Source organism: Zea mays, chromosome 5, assembly GCF_902167145.1.
Source record: "Zea mays cultivar B73 chromosome 5, Zm-B73-REFERENCE-NAM-5.0, whole genome shotgun sequence".
Classification (NCBI taxonomy): domain Eukaryota; kingdom Viridiplantae; phylum Streptophyta; class Magnoliopsida; order Poales; family Poaceae; genus Zea; species Zea mays.
In genome coordinates, this window is record NC_050100.1 from 165,634,668 (window position 1) to 165,656,838 (window position 22,171).

Genomic DNA, 22,171 nt, shown 5'->3' on the forward strand with positions numbered 1-22,171 from the left:
GTCTGTTCCGGTCCAATCTACCAGGAAATGGTAGAGGAGCGGCGACACGGCGCTCCGGAGACCGACAACGTTGGAGGCCATGGCGTGCTCCATGACTTCAGATGGGTGAGGGCCATGGATGGAAAGGTCATGGGAGCAGCCGTGAGGGAGTTGAGGCTGCAGAAGGGAGCAGGGGCGGTCGACGCTGGGGGCTAGGGCGAGCGTGTCCACCAGGAAGAGGGCAGGAGCGAGCTCAACGACGGCGTGGAGAAGGGGATAGAGCAGAGGCGAGGAGGAGCCATGGACAAGCACCAGCGAGCACAGGGAGCCACGGGCGCGAGCTGGAGGGAGCAGACGCGCGCCGCTGGGAGAAGAACGGCGGCTCCAGGAAAATCAGCGGAGGAGATAAGGGATGAAAGCGTTGTGCGGTGTCTGAAAAAAAAAATCAGGGATGAGGGGCGGCGTAGGATAGGAACGGCCGAAAAAAAATCTGAGAAGATATTTCTTTTGATGTAAAAATTTGTATACTCGAACACCTGATCGCTCTGCCATAGATAATTGAAGCTTTTGCTATTATAATACTCATTTCATTAGGCTTCTTCTTTTTAGTACTTATAATTTTACCTTCTCCATAATAGTATTCATAGGTAACTCTATTCTTTAAAATAGTACTTCGACCTCTTTTCGTATAATTTCTATTTTCTTTTGTTATTTCTCAGCACCGTACTCCCTACTTTTCCTCTCTCCCTCCATATCTCTATTCATCACAAGAATACATACATACATACAACAGACTAGATATCGCAGGTGTAATTCTCAGATGCATCAACAAGTGTGATCATATTTATTACTGACGTACTGACCGGTTAGGTTATATATCACAGTAGCTATCATCCACGGTTGAACAACTCCAAATAATTCCATTGTCTATCATTCATCTTCCATCTTCATGCCAAATAAAAATAATATACAAAACTACTACTATCTATCTTGACAAGAACATGTTCAAACGGTTGCTGGTGACCCTCATCCCTCAGCCGGTCAATAGCATCTAAGCAAACTAGACACAGATATTAGCATTGGCAGTATGAATTCCTGCTAGAGCTGATATAGCAGTACGGCTAATTTAGGTGGTGAGCAATAAGAAAATAAAATGAAAACAATTAAAATGGGTTAGAATACTATTTTAAAAGATAGGTTCACTTGTAAGTACTATTATAGAGAAGATAAAATTGTAAGTACTAAAAGAGAGCAGCCTGATAAAAGGAATACTATAATAGCAAATAGCTCTAGATAATTTATTGGAGAATCAAATCTCAATTATAAATCCTCGGACGTAATGTCCCGATTGACGAGAGGGGACTAAATTATTTTACACCTAAAATTTTAGTCGCCGATTTCTAATAAATCTCGTTTCGGACAAAGTTGGAGGACTGAACTGAGTTTCTAAATTTATCTTTGCGCGAGTGATGAATTTTAAATAATCACCGCTTATCAGGTTGCATATGTCGTACAAAGAGACGATATTATAACTATGAATATAATGTTAATGAGAAAATAAAAAATAATCATATTTCAAACGTATAATTGTATTTGAAGTAGTTTCTTATTTAAGCAAGATTTTTTACCTATATAATATATAGAAACCGTACGAACATACAGTCATCTAACTAGTTCATTTTAAATTTCAAAAAATGTTTAGTTCAATCTAATCAGAATTTACTATTGACTACGTTTTTTCAAAATATGTCTTATCAGAAATATCATACGAGACGGTTTTATGTTTACAAGTTTCTAGTATACTCACTAACATCTAAGACAATTTGTATAGTTTAGATGACTCTAATAATATCTTTATTTGAGATGGTTTCATATACAGAAGTGTCTAATATAGTAACCAAAATAAAAGACACTTTTTTATAAACTTAATGCCTCAAAAGGTATATTTATTTGAGACTGTTTTCAAAATTAAACTGTATTAATTAGATATAAGACATTTCCAACCATATATCTGTCTCAAAAACCTTCTTCATTAAAGACGGATGTCCAACAAACCGTCTTACCTTACTTAGCACCATATGATAAAAGACGCTTCTATAAAATGCACTGATATTTGTCTTAAGATGTATGTCTTAAATAAGCATATTCCTAGTAGTGTTTCATGTAAACAGTTTCGTTGATTCCCACAAGGAAAATATATTTTCTTCACAGGCTTAAATTGTTGAAGTTTAAAGACTTGTGATAACAAAGAGGATCTTCGAACTATCGAAAATTCTTCGAAGCAACAAAAAGTCGTTCTAAGGAACGCAGAGTAAGTTTGCCGAAGTCACAAAAAAGTCGTTCCAAAGGGAGCGCAGTGTAAGTTTTCTGCTCCAAAGTCGTTCCAAAGGGAATGCAGAGCATACAGCGAAAAGTCAACGCTGATACCGCCTAAGTAAAAGGCGAAGCGCGAAAAGTCAACGCGAATACCGCTGAAAGTAAAAGGCGAAGAAGCTCCTAAGGGAGGCTTACAGCGAAAAATAAACGCTGATTCCGCTGAAGTAAAAGGCGAAGAAGCTCCTAAGGGAGGATTATAGTAAAAAGACAATGCTGATTCAAAAAATTATGTGTTTTGTCGCAGGAATGTGTGCATCTTCGGAATAAACACCATCTTACACAGCATAACATCATCGCATCATTTCACATAGCATCAGCATCATACATCATGTTGCATATGGCACAAGAAGGGGACATGACATCGATCTTCGGAAGAATGTTTTGAAAGGGGAAAATCATACTAAGTAGCTTCGGAGAACATTTTCACGAAGTTTGGATATTATTCATCAGAGCACCACGAATATTGTTGTGACAAATGGAAATTATTCTTCATGAAGCATGAAAAGAAGGGAAGGTGTTTTTTCGTCAAAGACTCAAAAACGGTACGTATGTAAAATTTCATGCATCGTAAAGAATTAAATGATAAAAGCAGGTATATTACATTCAGGGCTACAAGATGTCACACATATTACATTGCAGAAGTTTAATTTACAATAGTATTTAATCTTCTCTCAGAACAACTTCTGCAGCCTCATTCAGGAGCCGATTGACGACTTCGTCCATAATGGCTTCAGCCATCTTTTTAATTTCGTCGTCTCCTTTCGGCTGAGGGCCCGGAGACGCTTTGGCAGGATCTGAAGTAGGATAGGATACAGCTACATTGCTATTACAAATGGCAAACGAAGCTTAAAACCAAAAATTACAACACAATAAAAACTATTAGTTAATACCTAATTGCCCTTCGGGCTCTGCGCTCTTCTCAGCAGTCTCAGCTACTTCTCTAGCGTCGTGGATGCCCTTTTCACTTTTTCGAATGATTTCTCGGGCCATCTCTCGGCCACCATTATTCCAGATATCGGTAAAAAATTTTCCACCAGCCATGCTAGCTTCGGCCGAAGGATCCCTTGCATCTTCGAAGGGCAGAGCATCTTCGGATTGCGCTAGAATCTTTACGTGTTCGCAGCCCTTTTTCTCTAAAATTGTGGCAATCCCTCTGGCACCCGAGAAAGCACATATATCTCCACGGCTATTTAAAATTTCCTTGAATGCCTCAGCTTCGTGGTCGATCCATTCGATGGGACCCTCGGGATTGCCTCTTGTGAAGTTCTCTTCGCTTGAGAATGCGCCGACTTTGGCGAAGCTAGCTTTTAACTTCTTAACACACTCTATAGATTTGTTATAGCATCTCTTCTTGGACGAACGAAGCTCTTCAACAGTTCCTTCTAAGTGATCTGCCCATTGGTCGCTGAGTTCTCGCTTTGTTTCCTCAAGTATGCGTTCTTCCTTGGCTCTGGCCAGTTGTTTCCGAAGATCTTCAATTTCGCGCTTCTGAGCTTCAGCTTGACCTTTAAAAGCAGCTTCGTCTTCCTTTATTTTATTTATCAATGAGTGTAATATTTTATCTTTTTCGAGACCTTCGTTCCTCAGTTCGATTACTTCGGAACGAAGGTTGCTCAGGGCTATAGCACACCCTTCGTCTTCAGCATCCTTCTGTGCCCTGAGGGCATTGCTAAGTATCAGGCCCTGCAAAGAGAAATATGTGCGTGTCAATAGATTTAAACAAACGAAAAATTTTGGTCTCAACAAAAATACAAGGATCTCATTTGTCGTACCTTTAAGCTATTATAGGCCAGGCTGTCGGCCAGATCGTTCTTCGACAGCACCGAGAGCCCGTCTTCTAAAGTTGGGAATCCGAAGCTCTTGCTCATCTCCCGACAGACAGAAATCTCCTTGTTGTCAGGGAGACAATACAAAAAGTCTTCTTCTCCACTGCCATTGAATATTAACGCCCCCTTTGGATACTTCAGTTTTTGGGCGTAGCGCTGGGCCTCTTGCTCTTCTTTTTCTGATAGTTTTTTCCCCGAAGCATGACGAATAATATAATCACGAACTTTGGAGGATGCTTCGGGGGCAATGACGCTGATTTCTTCAGCAAAAGTTGGCTTTGTTATTTTTTCTTCCTCAGTTTCCAAGGATTTTATCTTCGCGGGCTCTGAGGACCCAGCTTCGGCTTCAGTTTCTTGCTCTGGAGCTTTAGTATCAGAAATTTCAGTTGTTGTTTCAGGAATGGCAGCAGCCTTCTTCGGAGGTGTGCTTGAAGATTTGATTGTTTCCAGTACATCTAGCACATTAGCCATTCTCTTTCTTTTCGGAGTCACTGCTGGCACTTTTTGATTTTTTACTGTCTCAACATTTGCTGCAGGACTCGCAACTTCAGATGTTTTTTCTTCAGTTGGTTTTTTCACTTTTTCCATTTTTTCTGTGGATAGCGCTTCGGCCATTTCTTCGGTTTTTGGTAGCAAAATCTTCGGTTCTTCCAATTCTATCCTCGTTGGCGCTTCGGCCATTTCTGCAACTTCTGGCAGCAAGGTTGGTTTGGTTGGCTTTTTAGCCTCGGTGGCCGAAGAAGTTTCTCCGGTAAACTCAGGCACCGAAGCTGGTTCAATATAGCGCGACCGATGTGTGAGGACCTTTATCTTCTTTCTTTTCGGTTCTGGCTCGCTAGGAGCAGTTGCAGCTTCTTCTTTTGCAGAGGTTGTGTCTTTTCTCTTCTGCCTTCGAATGGGATAGCAATAGTCAGGGTAGACAAACCCGATTGCATCAAATACCCGATTCAGCCTCTTCTTTTTTCGGCCTCCGAAGGCTGCTGACATTGCAGCATCTTCGGCCTTCGAATAAGCCCCAAGCAGTTCATCACTTAAATTTTCAATACTCTTTAACCAGTCATCATCTGGCTCAACGAATTTATCTCCGAACTTAAAAGTGTACTTCAGCCTGATAAGTCCACCTTCGTCGGCCTCCTTTATGGCTTCCTGCGGCATTTCCCATTTCTCCGCGAGCGGCCATACCCTGAAGGCAATGTGCTCTTGAACTAAATCTCTAGTTCCAATAAAAGAACAGATAACGTCGAAGGCTCTTTGGCATTTTTCAGCAGCTTCATTCATTTCAACCTTCGGCCTCCGAAGGCCGAAGCTTTGCCAAATAGGGCGCATAATTACACCCTTGATATCTTCTCGTGCTGACAGGTCATTCTTCACATAAAACCATTCTGTCATCCAGTCTCCGGGCCATCTCTTCCGAAAAGTTGGCACGGGACAGCTTGACCCGGACCGAGAAACGAAACTGTAGCAGCCAAAATTATTGTGATATTGTTCCTTACCCCAAGGTTTTGTTTCGTATGATAATTCGTGTATATTGCAGAAGCTTTTTGCATCAGGCTTCAGACCTTGGCTTCTCACGGCCCACACGAAGATATTCAGCCTTATGATTGCCTCGGGGGTAAGTTGATGAAGATAGACTTCGAAGATTTTCAACACCTCCACGACGAAGCTGCTCAAGGGAAATCGCAGTCCAGCTTTCAAAAAGCTTCGGTACACTACGACTTCATTCTCTTCAGGGTGTGGACAAGTTTTTTCCCCTTCGTCGGCCCTCACAATGGACAAATCCCGGAAATACCTTCCTCTCATGTTGACCAGATGATTCTCTTTGATAGTTGATTTACCATAAACTGAATGGCTTGGTCGCCAGGGACGATCTTCGGAGTCTTCACCACCACTGTCCACATCATAACTGTCACTGTCACCAGTATCTTCAGACAAACCTTCCAGAATCTCCTTGGTGATTTTTTCTGTATTGGTCTTTGACATCGCTATAAGAAACCCCAAGTTTTTCTCTTCGTCGAGGCTCAACTTCATCTCAGTAGCAGCCTTCTTATCTTCAGACATCTTCGGAGACACTAAAAAACTATTTTCAAAGCCGAAGCTTCAAAACTAAAAGCTTAGCAAATCTTAGTGCACAAGATCTAAAAATTGAGTAAGTGGGAGCAGATGGCCAGAGAGCGTGTCAAATGAGTTTGCGGTATGACCGTATTTATACGCCAAATGCGTTGAAAATTGACAGACCCCGCTTGTCAGTGAATGTTGCTATTCTAGCAAAGGGAAGGTGTTTTTTCGGACCTTCGGCGTAAAGCCTTCGTCCATGTCGCAATCTAAATTTATTATTTTAAACAAATTAATATTGCGAGGGGCTACTGTTGGGGGCCTTCGGCTTCCGAAGGTCCTCAAAAACAGGATTTAACAGTATTTCTGGAGTATAATGTGTGAACAGGTATCTTCGGACACAAGTCGGCATCACAGTAGACCAGAATAATACGAAGGTTGATACAGCGCCGAAGGTGTGAGCAGGAAAGCTTCGGCGTGGCAACAAAAAGCGAAACCGACTTAAAGATGAAAAGGCTATTTAGACCTCGATAGATTACTATAGAATCATTATCAAGTGTAAAGGGCATGAATGTAATTTTGTATGGGTTGTGCCCCGTGACTATAAATAGGTGAACAGTACCCCCGTACTGTTCACGCTGACTTGGCATTCACTTTTGCGTCACGCTTGTACTTTCATTTCCCTCTCAAGTTGAAGGTACATCTGTAATTCAATGTTATTTCTGTTTATATATAATAATAATACACAATTATCTATGTTATCCTTTATGTTCCTTACAATTCATTCTTCGTCGCTATATAATGTATTTATGAAGGTACGCCCTTCATAACCTTCGTCCGAAAACCATTATATTCTAAGGGGAGTAATGCTTCGTAGGACGAAGGGTTTAATCGATTGACATTTTCTATGTTGCCTTGTTCTTATAGCATTTGAGAACAAGTCCCCAACAATTATGGCTACAAATTGAGCAAAGTTCCTCTCCTATGTGATAATGAGAGTGCAATCCGCATGGCGGATAATCCCGTTGAACACAACTGCACTAAGCACATAGACATCCGGTATCCCTTTTTGAGAGATCACCAACAAAAGGGGGATATCAAAATTGATTATGTGAACACCCACAACCAATTAGCCGATATCTTTACCAAGCCACTAGATGAGAAGACCTTTAGCAAACTTAGGAATGAGCTAAATATACTTGATTCTCATAATTTTGATTGAAACATTGCACACATAGCTAATTCATATACCTTTCATCATGTCTCTTTCTTTTTGTACAAATGCATATATCTTATTCTTCTTGTGCCAAGGCTAAGACTAATGTGTTTTCAAGTATATCTCTATGATTAGTCTTAGATTGAAAGGGAAATGAAGTATTCGACAAAGACAAGGCTTCCACTCCAACTCTGATGGTATCATTTACCCCTTGCTGATACTCATGTAACTCTCAATTGGTATAACTCCTCACTTATATTTACTCTACCAATGTGGGAGAAAGTATTAAAGAGGGCTCTCACTTATATAATATCACTTGATATCTATTTCAAAAACCCTCTTGAAAGCTAAGGGGAGAATTCATTCAAGGGGAGCTTTTATTTAGTCAAAGGAAAAGCATTTGAAATAGGGGGAGGAATTTCAAATCTTAAAATGCTTCTTGCAATCATATTCCTATACCTTTGACTATTTGCAAAAGATTTTGAAAAGTTTTTCAAAAGATTTGCGAAAACAAACAAGTGGTGCAAATGTGGTCCAAAATGTTAAATAAAAGGAAAGCAATCCATTCATTTTAGAAACATGTATAATATCTTTCAATTGGTTTAAATTCTAAGTAACCTATGTACATCTATCTCAATTGCAAACTAGTTACATTTCTACACTTCATATTTGCTTTGGTTAGTGTTGGCATCAATCACCAAAAAGGGGGAGATTGAAAGGGAAATGGACTTAATCATTTCCTATAATCGATTTTGGTGGATGACGTCTAACACAAACCACGTGGACTAACTAGTTTGTCTAGATATCATTTATCTCAGGTGCATAAGGTTCAACATAAACCAAGAAAGAAATTCAATTGGGGATATAATCAAATTTGGAGCAAAGGACTTAGAGTGTGGTGAAAAATGGCACACCGGACAATGTCTGGTGCACCAGGCCCGTACGCAATCAAACCAGCCACTCTCGTGAATTCGCTGGGCGCGCTCTTCTATAATTCACTAGACTGCCCGGTGTGCACCGGACTGTCCGGTGAGCCAGCGTAGCAATGGCTCTCTGCGCGTCAACGGTTGACTACCACAGTGAACGGTGTGGTCAGAAGTCAGAGCAGAGAAGTCAGAACGCACCGGACATGTCCGGTGTGCCACCTGACTGTCCAGTGCCACTTGAAGACAGAAGACGCCAATGGTCAACTGCTCCAAACCCTAACGGATAGCTGACATGGCGCGCACCGAACAATGAACAGTGCAATGTCCGGTGCACCACCGGACTGTCCGGTGCGCCCATCGACAGCAAAAAAGCCAAAGACTAGGAAGTGGTTGGGGGCTATAAATACCCCCCAACCACCTCATTCAAAGCGATCCAAGCATTCTAAAGTTTTCATTCATTGCAAGAGCAAAGTCCAACACTCCAAGACACAATCAAAGCAATCAATCCACTCCAAGTTCCCAAAATCAACGCTATTGCTTAAGGGCTTGTGAGAGGATCATTTGTGTTCTTTTGTTGCTCTTGTCGCTTTGATTGTCTTCTCTTCTTCCCATTCTTATTTCTAAGTGTTTGTAAAGCTAGCAAGAGACACCTAAGTGTGTGGTGGTCCTTGCGGGATCTTAGTGACCCGATTGATTAAGGAGAAGGCTCATCCGGTCTAAGTGACTGTTTGAGAGAGGGAAAGGGTTGGAATAGACCCGGCCTTTGTGGCCTCCTCAATGGGGATTAGTTTCTTTGGAACTGAACCTCGGTAAAACAAATCACTGTGTCCACTTGTGTTGATTTCCACTTGATTTGTTTGCCATCTTTCCTCTCTCTAAAGTTTCCTTGCCAATATTGATTTGAGGTTGCTCCCAAATGTCATTCGCATCATTTGAGCAACTCGTGGCAAGAGAAACAATCTTTCGCACTCGGGTTTAATTCTAACGCTAACCCCGACCTTAGTGTGTGTTTAAGTTTATAAATTTCAGGTTTCACCTATTCACCCCCCCTCTAGGCGACTTTCAATGGGGCAGTTTGCCCATAACAACTAGTTTCATGGGAGTGTGCTATAAATAGATGGAATTCGGGTGTTGAAGAGTTCTCTTGGCCATTTGAATCTCACACTCTTTGCTAGGGATTGCATTCTAGTGAGCTGGAGAGAGCTCTAGTGCACTACATCACTTGTTAATTCTTGAGACACTATGAGGTTAATCAAGCGAGTGTCATCGACTTGTTACTCTTGGAGGTTGTCACCTCCTAGATGGCTTGGTGAAGTTTCTCCTTTGAGCTCTACAATAAAGGTTGTGGAGAGGTCGTGATCTAGATTGTGAGAGGCTCGCGCTTGCCTCACCAAAGCGGTGAAAAGTGATGATAGTGGAATCGAGGTATGAATGATTCTTTGACCATATGGCTCAAGAGATCAAGTGGAGTCTTGATAGAGGAGCAGTTTAGTGCATTGAATCCACCTCAACATGGATTAGGGGTAATAAGCAAATCATCAAGACAGCGGTAGAAAATCACATGTCTTGTGCATTGATTATTTTGTTTGTGCTATACCAATTGTTTGTGTGATTTGTGCTATACTTCATTATTACTAGCTATATTTGTCACTTATTCACCCTAGGTTGCAAACCAAGATTAGCTCAACATAGGCTAGAGAATTTGATTCTCTTGTTTTACTAATTAAAATTTCAAGTGTCTTTGATTTAGTCAAAACCGTCTATTCACCCCTTCTAGTCGGTGTCCTTGATCCTACAACCTTGCACTGATGTTTCTTGGCTTACTACTTGATCACTTAGTTTCCTTATGTAATTTTGGAAAGTACTTGATCACTTGGATTACTACTTGATCACTTGGTTTGGGCCAGCTGTTATATCAAAATGTACTTAATGTCATGGCTTGAAATAGCTACAAATTGAGTAGGGTTGTTGTATCTATCTATAGATGTTATGTTTGAATGCCTTGGTTAACAATTCTAGATGGACAACCCAACATGCTAGAGTCCAGATTTATGTTCCCTTGCAAATATGGAAGTTGCAAAGGAGGAGGACACCACCAATTCCATCAAGATAGGATCTACAATGATTAGAGATTGGCTATGGTATCGGTTGGTATATGTAGGTGTGGTAATTATCGTGCACTAACATTTTATCGAATAATTTGTGTGTCGTCGCAATGCATGGGTATTGTACTAGTGTGAAGATAGAGTTCGACTTATGACAACTCAGGTCCGACTCGACCACGAGTCCAACTAGGTAACTGCTCGGTGCCTATCATGTAACCATTGCCCCTCCTTGGACTATAAAAAGAGGGACGAAGAGCCCACCATAAGGGAATGTTAAAAGATCATCATACCAAAATATAACAAAATCCATAAACCGGGCGTATGGTATTATGTCACGTAGGCCTGTTTGGTTCAGCTTTTTTCTGACCAACTTTTCCGAGAATCTAGCTGTGGGGAGAATCTGGCTGTGTAGAGAATCTGAGTATCATTAGGATTACGTGCAGAGGAAGATAAAGTTGTCCATGGGGCTCAGGATCTATAAAGTGACAGATTACTACTATTGCGACGACTCAACCGATTATATGTTTATGCTGATTTTGAATGGTTTTTACCCAAACGAATTTTATAGAAGCTGGCTAAAAAGATGAGTGTTTGGCAGTCTGCAACAGCTTTTGGTGGCCAGAAGCTGCGAAAAGCCGAAACAAACAGGGGCAGGCCAGCATGGAGGAGGGCGATGAGATGTTGGATGTTTATCAAGGCACGGAGTTCAAGTGGTGCCTTGTCTGCAAAGACAACTCAAAGGACTCCCTCAATAATGGTGGTCAGAATGAGTCCCAGTTATTTGAGCTGGCCTTCAACAAGAGGCACAAGGACAAGGCCCTCAAATCGTACCTCCCATTCATCTTGGCCACAGCCAAGTCCATCAAAGCCCAGGAGAGAACTCTCATGATATACATGACTGAGTACGACAATTAGTCCGCGATTGACCTCAACCACCCATCTACGTTCGACACACTTTCCATGGACCACAAGCTGAAGCAGTCCATCATCGATGATCTTAACAGGTTCATCAAGAGGAATGATTACTATAAGAAGATTGGCAAGGCATGGAAGCGGGGGTACCTGCTGTATGGTCCACCTGGGACTGGGAAGTCTAGCCTAATCGCGGCCATGGCCAACCATCTCAGGTTTGACATATATGATCTCGAGCTAACTGCGGTCACGTCCAACTCAGACCTCAGGAGGCTTCTTGTTGGCATGGGCAACCGATCCATTCTTGTGATCTAAGATATTAACTGCACCATCGAACTGAAACAAAGGGAGGAAGGTGAGGGACATGGCAAGTCAAAATCTACAGAACAAAACAGGAGGGAAGAGAAGGTGAGTACTAACCCTCGATGTCCAAACCCTGTCAGTCTCTTCTCGATTCCACCACTCCCTCACTATTCCTGACAAAAAATTGGATTTTTTGAGCAGGTAACGCTGTCTGGGCTGCTCAACTTTGTTGATGGGCTGTGGTCAACAAGTGGGGAAGAAAGGATCATCGTCTTCACAACCAACTACAAGGAGTGGCTCGACCCAGCACTGCTACGGCCTGGAAGGATGGACATGCACATCCACATGGGGTATTGCACCCTAGAGTCTTTCCAAATCCTTGCCAACAACTACCACTCCATTGAGTACCATGACACATATCCAAAGATTGAGAAACTAATCAAGGAGATGATGGTGACACCTGCAGAGGTTGCTGAGGTTCTGATGAGGAATGATGACACTGATGTTGTGCTCCATGATCTTATCGGTTTCCTGAAGTCAAGAATGAAGGATGTCAATGAGGTCAAGAGTGAACACAAGAAAGTAAATAACAAGATGGACGAGAAGAAGGAAGACAAGGACAATGACAAAGATTAAAACCAGTGCACTTCCTTCTACAATAGTAAAGAATATGAAAGCAACACATTCCTTTAAGCAGAAATCATCCATCACACCCAACTCACTCCATCCTATAAAAGCCACGGCCAGCTACTGTAACACTATAAAAATCATCAAATAAAAATAATATATTTAGTTATTAATGGTAATTATGGCAATAAATTTTTCATTCAAGTGTTTGTTATTTATTTGCATTTGAAATAATTTTTGATTGCTCATGATTGATTTTGGTTATTGAATAACATTTCTTCTTAAATGAAAATCTAAATAAATAATATAATAATTATTAGTCCAAAAATAAATATTTTATTTATAAATAATTTTGGTATAATTATTATGAATTTTAGGGTTATTTAAAAATATATTTTGCATTTAGAAAAGAAATAGAAAACAAAGAAAAAGAAAAAAAACCTAACCCTAAAGCCCACTAGGGACCCAACAAACATCACAGCGCGTGCCCCATCCTCCCCTGCTAGCCGTCGCCGCCGCCAGGGGTAAATTCCCCCTTTCCCCTGTCGCGCGGCCCCCGGCCTTTCTCTCTCCCTGCCTCCCTTTCTCCTAGGAAGCCCCGACGCCTAGCACCGACGCCCGAACCGCTGCGCCAGCACGCACCCGCGCGCTGCACCGCACCCGACCGAAGCCCCGACGCCGCCTGGCCTTCTCCACCCACGCCCTCAGCACACCGTCGAGCAGCGCCCAAACCCTCGCGCCAGCTGACCCCGCGCGCCCAGCCCCGTCGCGCCAGGATCTGGGCAGCTGCCACGACCCGGGAGCCTGACCGAAGCCCGCGCGCGCCAGCCGAGCTCCGCGTCCATTCTTCATCGCGTGTAATGGAGCTTCAATGCGTCTGTTTCCTCTCCCTTCCCCATTACTCCCTCTCACCATTGATGAACGCCATCAATGGCGCCTTGAACCCGTCGGCCACACCTCTCTCCCTCCCCGGTGCCTTCTCCCCTTCCCTCCCATTCTCTATAAATTGGACAGCCACTCCCTTCCTCTCTTCCTCCCTACTCGAGCTCGTCCCTACTCTCTCTCACTCTCCTCGTCGTTAGAGCCACCGCCGCCGTCGCCGGAGGTTCACCACACCGTCGCCGGAGTCCGTGGAGCCTCGCCGGAGCTTGTACCTCGCCGTTCCCTGCTCGACCGACCATTCTCCCTTGACGAGTTCATCCCTGCGCATGAGCAAAAACCCAAGGTTGAAGACAACCCGTTAATTCATTTTCTAAAGCATGTTTTGAATTTTGTGAATTATTGTTGTAATATTGAGATGATTTGACGATTCACGTGTATGATTTTAGAGATTTCGATGTATACGTGTAGCTAAAATCGAACCCCGCGACAATGCTTTGAATATGTGTATGATTTTCTAATTTTCAAAATGAATACGGTGAATATTCACTACCTCAGTGATTTCATACTAGAAAACGTTTACATATTCAATTTCGCTTTAGTGTGTGTGGAACGATAATTGTTAGTAATATTTTAAATGTAAACTTATTTGCATGAAGAAATAGAAGAAATACTAAGCCACATATTTTCTGGTCAAATGAAGATATAGATTTTACTATTCATAATAAATGTATTCATAAGTATAGCACTAAAATTACTTAGAATTAATAAAATACTTATTTATGTCATAATAACCATGAATATGTTATTAAAAGTCTCATTTAGTAATCTACATTACTTCTTAGAATATTAATGTCAGAAGAATTATAAATAAACAATTTTTAGTTATACGTATAAATTCTATTTAGAAAGGAAAGGAGAAAACATCAAGAATAGAGTTTTTTAAAGATACTAAAATAATAGAGTTGGTGTTCATATCTTTAAATGATGACCTATCGGTTTGACTGTAGTTTTCTCAACAAATATAGATTTAGTGTTTTCCTAATAGAATGATAATTATTTATTATCCCTTCACATAAAAACTCATTTAGTCTCATATTTAAGTATCAATAATTATATGCTTTACAATAGAAATATGTAATATAACTTTTCTAATAATGATATAATGGCTTGACTAAGTGCTCACACTGTCATAACTAAAATGATAGTTAATAATATACCAATAAATATAGTATTCATTTTAAATATCTAGGTCATATGTTCCTAAACTAAAGGTAAAAATAAGTAATAGATTAATTATGTTTTCTCATAATCTAGTTAATTAGATTTATATTTCAACTTGTTCACAACTGGTTATATAGGCTTAATTAATCATTTAAGCAAACTCAGTCCATATTATTTTTATATATATCACTTAGTTTTTCCTAAAGAATAAACTAAGGAAATTAGTGTTCATGTTTTTAATAATAATTAAAATGATAGTTTATATATGGTTTTGTATATAGCTTTCTTAATAAAGAATATAGAACATGTACTTTCTAATAAAAATAAAATATAGTTGTTTGTTCATTGTATTTTACATAAAAGTTCATTTAAGGCATATATCATAACTTTTCATAAAATAGGTGTTTAATAATAATAATCTTTTCATATAAAATCTATTTAGACTTATATCTTAGTTTATCATAAGTGAATGTTTAACAATGATTTATAAGATGTTCCATAATACTTTTAAAATTAATAATGTGTTTCGTAGCCCATTAACCTTAGATATATAACTTATATCTTTTCTAAAAGGTTAAAAAGGTTTAATATTGTTATAACGTGTTTTATCATCTTATAAACCCTTTATCTTAGACGTATCGCGTATGACGTTTTATAAAAGATTAAATTGGTGAACCTAATATTTGTATATTTTAATTAAGATATTTTTAAGCTCATGTCTTATTTATAAAGTATAGATCACACATTTTTTAAAAGAATACCTTCTTATTATAGCCATTAAAAGCCTCATAGTGAGACCCTAGCCATTCACCTCGGAAGTGAATACGAGTCTGGCTTACCCGGGCTAGAAGGGAATCGTAACTCATGGGTAAAGATGTGCCACCTCTGCAGAGTGTAAAACTGATATATCAGTCGTGCTCACGGTTATGAGCAGTCTGGACTCCTCACATGATAATTGAACTTGAAGATGGAAATAAATCGAGATCCGATTATCTGCCAATGGTTTGCTTAAGTGGTTTCACTTAAGTGTTTTTGATATACTCTTATATCTTTGTTTAATGGGAATACTTGGGATTCACACTTATTAGTAAGACAAGTGTTGTTAATAAAATGTTGACCAACTAAAATGCTTACTGCTCAACCTTAGCCTCACCTTGTTAAACTTGCATTAATTTTTCCCCCACTTGCTGAGCCCCGATCATAAGTGAGCTCACCTTTGCTTAAATTTTGATCAGAAGTTTGCAGATGAAGTTATGATGCTGAGTTCCATGGATGCTAGTCTAGTGATACCCCCGGCCATCTTCCTGTAGATGGATGTCCATGTTTCGTTGTACTTTGATGAATAAAGGTTAAGACATTATGTTTGTTCGAAGTTTAATATGTTAATAAAATCTTTATTTATGCTTTTATGCATTGTCCTTTTGATATATTACACTTGTGACGTCAACATATGTGTGGAAATAGATCCTGTCACACATATGCGATGCACCCGGCTCTGCCTTAAGAAACGGGTGTGACAGAAGTGGTATCAAAGCAATATGATCGTGGGTCGCTAGATTAGTTAGAAATGGAAAGCCCAGTCAGTCATTCAAAACTTGACTTAATTGTCTCCATAAAAACTTACTTTATATCAAAACTCGCCTCTTTTATTTTCAACTCTTCTTGTCTGATTCTTCGTCTATCAGAAGATTCTAATGAGAAGCATTGCAAGATGATCAAGCTAGGATTGCGGAACTTGAAGCGAAGTTTACTAGAAGAAACCTTTTCAAAGCTATCGATGATGCCCTATTCTCTGTCTTATCCCCACTCCGCAAGAAGTTTTGTTATGGATCCCCTGGATCTATTATTTGACTTCTTGGTTAGGTTGATAGGATTGTTCTTTAGTATTAAGATTTTTGACTAGATCGATAATGGCGATATTATATTATATTATAAGTGGTTTTCTAATCCGTAATATTGCTATATAACCCTTGACTTCTTATACTTTTGTTTTCTTGCCATTGTATTGCCACCCTTGCACAATATCTACCTTGATATATTAAACCTTTGCCTCTCTACTTTTCTCCTTGATAATACTTTCTCCCTAACTCACTTCATATCCTTGGTTGTATCATTTATCCTCACTTTAATAGTTCATGGTTATCTTATTTCACTCTTGGCCACCGACAAATATGTCTTGTCTAACTCCTTGCTATTTCTTACCTGACTCCTTGACTTTATAATATCTTTCTTATTCCAAACCTTGTCTCACCTTTTGTTTTGGTTGAATGAGTAGAATTGGATTGTGTTGTGCTGGTATGTTTGAATTCATTGTCCCTTGTGTTTATGATTGATTTGCTTCTTTGAAATGATTATTGGTGTATTGTGTGACTTTGGTCCACAATGGCATCAGTTAGCTAGGTAAAACCTTAGATAGATGAGTTTTCTCTACTCTCTGTAATCTGTCTTTGCTCAACCCTTTCGTCCCTCCCATTCTTCCATACCCATATAGATGTCAGACCTTGGAATGTCAACTACAAGTGATGTCACTGTTGGAACTTGCTCTCAGCAGCAAGGAGGCCAACAAGGGTGAACGGTGGTGACAACAGGGTTACGTGCACGGGGGCGATAGCTCTGTTGATCTCGCCACTCACGGGCACTGTGCGGGGGTATTTATAGGTATCTGAGTGCCCAGCGCCTTGTGTTAAGGATGCATGTGCCCTCAGACACCTAGTTTATCCCCAGAATATTCCCATAAAGCGGGGTTACAAGCCGTAATTACAAGAATGCCTTTACAAACTAGGCCCGTAACACAAAGGCGGCCACGCGGGGCCCGTTACAATGGGCCAGATCACACGTGGGCCTCAGAGCAGGACGAGGCCGTGCTACGAGGAGACGTCACCGTAGGCCTTCGTCTTGTGCTGAATGAAGCGAAGGGTGTCCCTGCCCGTTTTGTCTTCGTCAAACCAGCGACTGCAGCGAGAGATGACGAGCGAAGGGTGGCGTCTTTGCCTTCGCCCCAACATTTGCCCTCCGAGGGACCAGTTCGACAAAGTCACCTGGTGCCGAAGACGTCGCTAGATGGCGGAGACGCTGCCCTCGCTCGAAGTGGTTCCGCGGGGGTTTCTGATGTGACCGTTGATGGACGGCGTACTGTTGGATTGCGGGTTTCCCGAAGCGTCGCGCCCTGTCGGATTGCGGGTTTCCCGAAGAGCCGCGCCCTGCATATAAAAGGGGGCGGGGGCCGGCGCTGTTTGAACTTTGCCTTCCGCGCTCCGTGAAAACCCTAGCCTCCCGCCGCCTTGCTGCTCTTCTTCTTCCGCTGCTCCTTTTGCTCGCCGGAGTGCTGGCTCGAGTGAAGCAAACCGCCCGCCGCCGCCGACGGTACGTAGCAATGCCGTCCTCTTCTTCTTCCTCCGACACCACGCCGCCGGCCGCCGCCTCGTCTGAGGAGACGTTGAGTAGCGTGATGGTGGAGGAGTTGCGCGCCGGCGACTCCGTTAATTTTGGTGTGTCACGGATGACGTCAGCCCGCGTTGAAGATATGCAGCGGTTGGGCTACTTTGGTGGCGGAGTTGCTCGTGCTCCGGGGACGGAGGAAGTCCCCGAGCCGGAGGGTGAGTTGGTCGTTTTCGAGGCGTTCTTCGCCGCCGGTCTCCGCTTGCCTGCGCACCGGTTTGTCGGCGAAGTCCTGCGTAGATTCAATGTTCAGATACATCAGCTGACACCGAATGCCATGGTGGCGCTGGCGAAGTATGTCTGGGCGACGACTTCGTACGGCAGGCAGCCGTCTGTTGAAGTTTTTGCGAAGAATTATTGTTTGCATTGGCAGAAGAGGATGGTTGGGGACGGAGTTGCCCAGTTCGGGTCATGCACATTCACGCCGAAGACCGGCAAGACCACAATGCCAGTAGTGGAGTTGGTTCCGTGCGCCCGCAACAAGTGGGGCAATTGGAATGAATTTTGGTTTTACGTTGCGGAGGGTACTGTCGAAGGCCATAAAGGTCTCCCTGTGTCTGAGATGTGCTCTCATTATTACTCTGCGTATCCGCCTTTTGAAGTGGTAGAGGAAGATGCAGACGAAGGGGCCCTTCGGTGCGCCGCCGGTCAGAGCAGTGGGCGTGATTTAGTTGAAGAGTTTGTGGCGTATGGGGTGTGGCCCTTGGCGCACGGTTGGGTGCTGGGTGAAGTGTGCCCTCGCCAGATGCCTTTTCACGGAGGGAGGGTTGTGCGAAGCCCTGCCTTCGCACTGAATCTGCGGAACCGCGATCCGGCTGCCTTTGTGCGCGACGCGGAGGACGGGGCCGTGCGGCTCGTGGGGCGTTACGTGCCGAGGACGGAAGGCCAGCGCAGCTTTGATATCCGTGGGTCAAATGACCGTCTGAACAGGGTCTTCGAATTAAATCAATTGCCGTACGATGGATATCCTGGTCAAGACGAAGCCGACCACCGCGGGAAGAAACCGGCGGTGGAGACAGGAGACGACCCTGCGCCGGCGGCCGCCCCTCCCTCGAAAAAGAGAAAATTAGGTACTGCGATGGGAGGGATTGGGGTGTCTGATAGTTTTGCTAGGGATTTAATGAGGACGTGTGCGGCCCCGGGGGAGAGGATGTCTTCGCCCGAGCTCCGGGAGTCTTCGGCTCGGATGCTGAGGGTTACCGGGGGTTGCTAGCCTAGAAATGTTCCTATCCCCTGCGCGGCTGAGGAGGACTGTTTTACATCTCGTATGGTTCATCGGTGGAGAGTTTTTCCTTACGGGCGAAATATCGGTGCTGTTGTGTGGACAGTGATGGACAAGGATCGCCAAGGGGCGGCGCAAAAACGCCAGGCGACTGTCAGGATTCACGAAGCTCGGCCGAAAAGGCCGCGGGGAACTGCGAAGGCTGTGGCCTCCGGCGGAGGTAAGCCGCCCCTGGCGGCGAAGGCTGGCGCCTCTGCACCTAGCAAGGCGCCGGAGGCAACGGCGGGCGCCGGAGGCTCCAAGTCAGCGAAGGTGGTGCCCCCGGCCAGCGGAGTGGCGGAGGCTTCGAAGGCGGCCCGAGCGCTGCCGCTGGCGGGCAAGCGTGTTGCCGACTTCGGCACCGACATTACTGTGGATGACTATCTTGGTGGTAAGTCGCTGGCCTATTATTGTCATTGTTATTATTATTATTTTTTTTTAATTCGAAGATGCGTTGCAGGGTCGGACGAGGGCCAGCTTGCCATAGTTGCGCCTGCCGCGGCGATCGCGACGGCTGCGCAAGCGCCGAAGGCGAGGGGCGAGATCCTTGGCGCCGGAGGCGAGGTGCCGGCCCTCGCGTTGGTCAGGGACGAGGCGGGCGCGGCGACCCGCCGGCTGAAGGGAGTGACGGAGGCGCTGAGTCAGGCGACGGAGGCGCTGAGTCAGGTCCGCTGATCTATACTCCCTCCTCCCCCCCCCTCCGGGTGGCTGATTTCCTTATGTGTGCTCTGCAGGTGGCTGATTTCACCAGCCGTACTGCGTCGGGGGCCCTTACGGCGGCTTTGTCTGCCGAAGTCGAGAGACTTCGGACGCAACATGCTGACGCTGTCCGTGAGAAGTCGGCCTCCGACAGCAAGTGCCGCAATCTGACAGACAAGGTGGCCGCCCTGGAGAGGGAGAAAGTTGACCTCCGGCGCCAACTGGCGGCGGAGAGGAGGGAAGCCAACGAGGCCATCGCCAAGGAACAGGCTGCGCAGGCGGATGCCAAGCTGGCGCGGGTGGAGGGCAATCTCGCCAAGGAGCTCGTAGAGCAACTGCAAGGGCGGCTCACCGCCCTGGAGAGCCACGCGAAGGAGGCCGAGGCCGCGATGCGTGCGGAGGCCGAACGGACGCGCACACAGCTTATGGATACATATCGTGAGCTTGGTGCGCGGACCGGTGACTTCGAGGTGCCGGACCGAGAGCCCGGGCTTCGCTGTCTGCAGTGGGCGCAGGAGGAGCTGCTGGAACTTCCAACCGTTGTGGGGGGGTTGATGTCGTACGCCTCCCTGGTCACCTGCGAGGGGGCGATGAACGCGCTCTCCCGCGAAGGGTGCCGGCACTTCGAGGCCTTCGACCAGGTGGATGAAGACTTTGAGCGAGACATCTATAAGGTCGAAGACCCCGTAGTGAAGGAGTCCGCCGGGGCCCTTTACGACCGGATGTGGGGTCTGTACGGTCGTGAGGTGGTCAGGGAGCGCGCCGAGGCTGCGAGGGCTCAGGTAACGTTGTTGTTTGTTTGGCGTTTGCTGTATGCGGGCTGTGCGTGTGTTGCTGAATCTGTGTGTCTTGTCCTAGGCGGAGCGCGGCGAGCGGGTGGACGACTTCGGGGCTCTGGACAGCGTGCTGCCAGATCTGGGGTCGACCCTCGCGGAGGCTGTGACTGGGGTCGACCTGGAGCCAATCCCGGAGACCGCAGCGATCGCGACGGCTGCCCCCCCATCCGCTGCGACTGGCGAAGGCGACCCTGATGCCCCCGCAGCCGCTGTGCCGAGTGCTGAAGGTTCCGCGGCGGTGGCGGCGGAAACTGCGGCGGAGGCCGCGGCGGAGCCTTTGGCGGAGCCAACGGCGGGGGCTCCCGCAGCGCCAGGGCCTTCGCAGGTGGCGTAGTGGGTGTTTAGGGTTGGGGAATTTTTGGATGTTGTGCTGAATTTTGGTTGCTGCGCAGGTTCAAGAATTTGGGCCTGCGCACGCAACCGCTACTACTGAGTTTTTGGCGGCTTCGACCGCGGAAGGTGGGAATGAATATGGTGGGCCTGTATCTGAGTTTTTTGATTTTACTGACTCTGGGAGCTCGGTTGAGTGGACTGAGGAGTCGTCGGAGGAGGACTTGGATTATTTTGCGGCCTTGGACGTGGCTGCGGCGGAGGCGTCGCCACACACCGCGGATGCGTCAAACGTGCCAGGTCCTAGCACCGGACGCCGACGACGAAGGGCGGTTGCAAAGCGTAGGGTTAGCGCGGAGGAAGGGGCTCGGCTTCGCGTGAGTAGGGCTGGTCGGCAGGAGCTGCTGTCTTCGCCGGCCGCCGCGGGTGTAGGGGAAGGGGAGATGCGAAGTCTTTTTGCAGGTGAGGAGCTTAGGATAATGTTATTTAATTATAGGGAGATGGGAATTATTCCTAAGATTGAGCCGATGTAGAGTGTGGCGCCCTCGCTTGTATATGTGTAAAGGCTTGTAAGGTGAAGGTGTGTGCCCTCGCGCGCTTGTGCCGGCGAGGGCGCTGTGTACTTTATGTGGCATGGTTGGCTATGCTGTGCTGGTGTGATTATAGTCGGTCTTAGCGCGGATGGTTTGATGCTGTCGCTTCTGCTTTTGTTGTACTAGTTTGCCCGCGCCCTTAGGCGGCTTCTGCGCGGAGTCTTCGCGAGGGACATCGGAATTTTTCGCACTTGATGTGCTAAGTCCGGCTGCATCCTTAGGCGACTTCTGCGCGGATGGTCTTCGCGATAGACGTCGGAATTTTTTCGCACTTGTTGTGCTAAGTCCGGCTGCACCCTTAGGCGACTTCTGCGCGGATAGTCTTCGCGATGGACGTCGGAATTTTTTCGCACTTGTTGTGCTAAGTCCGGCTGCACCCTTAGGCGACTTCTGCGCGGATAGTCTTCGCGATGGACGTCGGAATTTTTTCGCACTTGTTGTGCTAAGTCCGGCTGCACCCTTAGGCGACTTCTGCGCGGATAGTCTTCGCGATAGACGTCGGAATTTTGTCGCACTTGTTGTGCTAAGTCCAGCTGCACCCTTAGGCGACTTCTGCACGGATAGTCTTCGCGATAGACGTCGGAATTTT

At 44.8% G+C, this 22,171-nt stretch overlaps 1 pseudogene; it reads left to right on the forward strand.

Annotated features, from left to right (window-relative positions):
• The first annotated feature begins 279 nt into the window (after positions 1-279).
• On the forward strand, positions 280-12,389 carry LOC103627175 (protein HYPER-SENSITIVITY-RELATED 4-like; annotated as a pseudogene).
• The last annotated feature ends 9,782 nt before the right edge of the window (positions 12,390-22,171 follow it).